This window comes from Neopelma chrysocephalum, unplaced genomic scaffold (assembly GCF_003984885.1).
Source record: "Neopelma chrysocephalum unplaced genomic scaffold, ASM398488v2 Primary Assembly neopelma1_128, whole genome shotgun sequence".
Lineage (NCBI taxonomy): Eukaryota > Metazoa > Chordata > Aves > Passeriformes > Pipridae > Neopelma > Neopelma chrysocephalum.
This window is the reverse complement of record NW_020897790.1, coordinates 279,423-283,387: the sequence shown is the minus strand read 5'-3', so window position 1 is coordinate 283,387 and position 3,965 is coordinate 279,423. Positions and strand designations below refer to the sequence as shown.

The window sequence follows — 3,965 nt, the reverse complement described above, 5'->3', positions numbered from 1 at the left end:
TTGTTTGTTTTTGGTTTGGGTTTGTTTGTTTTTGGTTTAGGTTGCTTCATGTTTGTGTGGCTTTTTGCGACAGAAAAAAGAAATGGAAGGACTGGTTGTTTGGGTGTTCCTGAGTAAATGGAGCAAGTGGATACTGTAACGAGGGGGTAAAAAGCTCTTCTGCTGAAGGTTTTTTGAACAGAATTGCGCTGTGGGAAGCGTCGTCCTCTTTCTCCCCCTCAGGCGCGTGAGGGCTCCCTCAGGCGCGAGGCGGGAAGAGCCGTTACTCCCCCCCCTCAGGCGCGTGAGGGTCCCCTCAGGCGCCATGCGGGAAGCGCCGGCCCCGCACATCCCCTCAGGCTGTTCCCCGAGGCTCCGGCTGGATTTTGTCGGTACGAAAGCTGTGCTTGCTGGGGAAGGGAGTGCTTTCCGGCACTTTGGGGTGCTGGGTGATGCTCAGTGGCCTCGGCTGCGGGGTTGGGAGGCCTGGTCTCAGTTTCCTTATTCCTGGTTTGCTATACTGGGAAGCAGCGCCCAGCTAGTTTTGGGAAGAGAGGGCCCTCTAAGGGGTTTAGGCTGTGTCTCAGCCTGCCAGGCTGGAAGCAGGTCCACGTCTCACCGTCTGGCTGGGAAAAAGATTTATGTCCTGTGTTTTCAAAGCAGGTGAACTCTGTGCAATATTGTGCTAAGAGGTTTAAGGCACTCCTGAAGTAGCAGGTCTTTTGTACTTGTCTGTTATACCCTCAGGTTGGTGAGGTTTTTGCTGAAGAGGTTTTCTTCCAACATGTTGTTCAGATATTTCTGTGTTAATAACTGCATTTTTATGTCACTATTTGTCAATTTATCAATATTATTTGTGTAAGAGTGCCCGGGAAGTCTTTTCTGCCTTGTATACTGTTCCAGTGTTAGTTGGTTGTTAGGACTCTGCTATGGTAGTAACTCATAGTAAGTATGTGTAGTAACTTATGAATCCTAGATTAGCTCTACCAGGTTTCCAGTATCTACATAAGAGCTGTGTGTGAAACCTACTCGAGTGGTTCCTGAAGAAAAGGAGTACTTCATGCATTTTTTGTTGGTGGATATACAAATTGTTGAGACTCTTGTTATATTTTTTTTTTTTTATGCTGTGGCTTTATGCTTTTATTGTAGTTGCTCAGCTGGCTGATGGATTAATGCATTAAGTAGATGTCAGCTAACAGAGTGTGTGTGGAGTGCACAGTTAGAGCTTCTTGTCCAAGCAGTATTTTGTTTCAAATGTTACCCACAGCTCTGCCACAGTTGTGTCTTTGGTCACTATATTGGAAATGAGCACAGCAATGCTGCAGAAAATGAGCTCACCCAGGTCAGCTGAGCTCAGGTAGTAGGAAAGTACATGAGGCGATGCACCTGTGAGGGCAGTTTGTCCCTGAACATTTACAGCTGTCCCTGGCTGGTTGTGTATGTCTAATGTGTTCTAATCTACCGTGAATGCAGAGGTTACAAATCAGCCCTTAATTGCTGACATATGTTGCCTGTGCCACAATTTGTTTTGAAAAGGATCGATAGCTTTAAAAATGCGAGGTCTTCATATAAAAAGAAACAAAAAACAACCAAACCCAGAAAAACCCAAGCCAACCAAACAAAACCCAAAAAAAACCCAGGAAAAAACCAAGCCTGTAAAAAAAGCCTCAATAATCAACATAAATTCCCCCTCAAAGCAGACCATCTGATTCAACGTGTCCATAGTCTCTTAGGATGCTTTCTTTGTACACTCTCAGGTGTTTAAAAAGTACTGGTTTCTGGCTAGCACTGAAAAGAGCAAGTGTTTGGAGATTGTTGGTTTTGTCTTGATTTTTTTGTTTGTGTGTTTCATGTCTGTGTGGTTTGATGCAACAGACAAAAATTGAAGCACTGGTTGTTTGGGTGTTTGTGGGTAAACGGAGCAGGTGGATGTTGTAACAAGGTCTTCTGCTGCAGGTTGGGAAACCAGTTGCACCAGCTCATGAAAGAGCAGGCCTTCAGCTGGAAAGCTTCTTTTAATTTCTCAGTATCCCCCAGAAAGAAATGTTCGGGGTTGGGTAAGGGTTGCATTTTTGGGAAGGGGCTGCAAAATTGCTCCTGTACTGGTAGGGAAGCAAAGGCCTGGGGAGAGAGCAGCATGTTTTGATACTGAGGTTTGGAGAAAGGAAATAATTATGACTTTATCAGTTAAGTGTCAGTCATTCTGTCTCTCGCTGTTTTGACAAGTTCAATTCTAGTGACTGATGGTAAAAGAGATGAGTGTTGTGGGGGAGTTGAAGGGAAAATTCTAATGGAGGGAAGCAAGGGGGAAAAAAAACCTGTCGAAGACAATTTCTGGCATGTAGTCGGGTTCCTGGTGCAGACAGATTGGCTGATGTTGATTGTTGACAGCTTCTGCAGCTTGCTAATTACAACTGTAAAAAATTCAGGTGAATGACAGAAACTTGAAATGTTAATTCTGCTCTTTTTATTTTGCAGCTGCAACTGTTAGTTGGCTCTTGCCGTAATTGATGGACACTGCCAGTTGCTTAGACAGATGGGAATTAATGCTGGTGTTCCCATTAGAACTTGCCATCACAATCGTGTTGGCGTTACTCTCCTGCACAGAGTTGATGTGTGTAAGCTGGCGTGTGTGGAAGAAGCAAGCACAGCTCATACCTGCAGTCCTTCCTTCCAATGTATTGGAGCCGCCCATCCAACACAGAGCAGATGAACTGCTTCCCAGGTTAGTACATGTAAGAACAGGCCCTCTGCTTTTCCTGAGCTTCTGGGAAAGGTTACATGTTGATAAATATTGCCATAATCATGTGGTAGTCTTAAGACTTGTCTTAAGTTGTTCTGATTGTTCCTCATCAGAAATGTCTCTGAGTTGTAGTCACCCGCACGCCACATGAATTGGAAACTATAATGCTGATTGAAAGGAAAATGCTAGAGGTAGGGTAAGTAAAGCAGTTAATAATGTCACATAATAGGGGAAAGTAGCAGTAGAGTGGGGTTTTTCCTAAATAGAGGCATAATCTAGGTGGAAGAAATGATTGGTTACTGACCTGCAAGTGAGCCTGCTTTCTGTGTGGGCAGGAGAGCTGGCTCATGTAAAATCTTGGTCTCTCTGAGTGTGGACTTGCTTCAGCTTTGCAGGGCTGGGTTGCTGAGGAAAGAGTGGCTCAGTTTGTCTCTCTGAGGACTTGGTACTTTCTAGAGGTTCAGCCTGTGGGGGTGAAGCAAGTCAGCACATGCAAAGGGCCACTCGTGTGGCCAGGGAGCTGCAGAAGTGTCAGTACAGGTTGATGAAGCATTGGCTGCTTTTTGACCAGGAAGGAAAGTTCATAAATTCTGAGGTCTCATAAGCTTGTTTTTTTCTTTTTTTTGTTTAGCAGCTTACAGAACACTTCACAATGGTAAGGAAAATGCTTCATTCCTTGAGGTTCAGAGGAACGTGATGCAGCGAGCTGGACTGTTGTGCTGGTTTAAAAGTTAACCAGCAGGGGAAATGAACTCAACTCAAAAGAGAGATTATAAGTCAGAATAACAATTTATTAAAATAATGCAATAAGTACAATTATACAGACAGACAATTGGTTTTAACCCGCAAAACCCAAATGTATAACCCAGCACCCTGGGGCATGAACAAAAGTGGTGTTCCTTGGCCCCCCCCGAGTCCAAAGTAAAGGGAGAGGGGAAAAACCTGCTGGTGGGAGAGCTGCTGCAGTCTGGTCAGAAGTGGTGATTGCAGTCCAGTTGAGGGTGGTGGTCTCAGTCTGGTTGAGAGCGGTGGTCTGCAGTCTTCCTCTGGATCCCACGAGTGGTGGTTAAGGTTCCGAAACTCCCAGTTTATATATTCTCCAGTTCAGGCGAGAGTGCTCAGTCCCTCCCTCAGAGAGGGGAATTCCATAAAAGGGTATCAGAGCGGGGAATTCCATAAAAGGGTATCAGAGCGGGGAATTCCATAAAAGGGTATCAGAGCGGGGAATTCCATAAAAGGGTAT

At 45.0% G+C, this 3,965-nt stretch overlaps 1 protein-coding gene and 1 long non-coding RNA gene across 3 annotated transcripts in view; both read left to right on the top strand.

Annotated features, from left to right (window-relative positions):
• LOC113974909 overlaps nucleotides 1-3,437 on the top strand; it is a 13,505-nt gene extending 10,068 nt beyond the window's left edge. The window contains exons 1-3 of one of the 2 annotated variants that reach the window (XR_003536693.1): nucleotides 272-371; nucleotides 2,458-2,704; nucleotides 3,354-3,437. This is a non-coding gene — a long non-coding RNA (uncharacterized LOC113974909). Of the gene's footprint in view, nucleotides 1-271; nucleotides 372-2,457; nucleotides 2,705-3,353 lie in introns of those variants that run through there. The other variant, XR_003536694.1, reaches the window with a different exon arrangement.
• Nucleotides 1-3,965, top strand: part of LOC113974898 — a 423,368-nt gene that overhangs the window by 145,625 nt on the left and 273,778 nt on the right. The gene's annotated exons all lie outside the window — the stretch shown is intronic.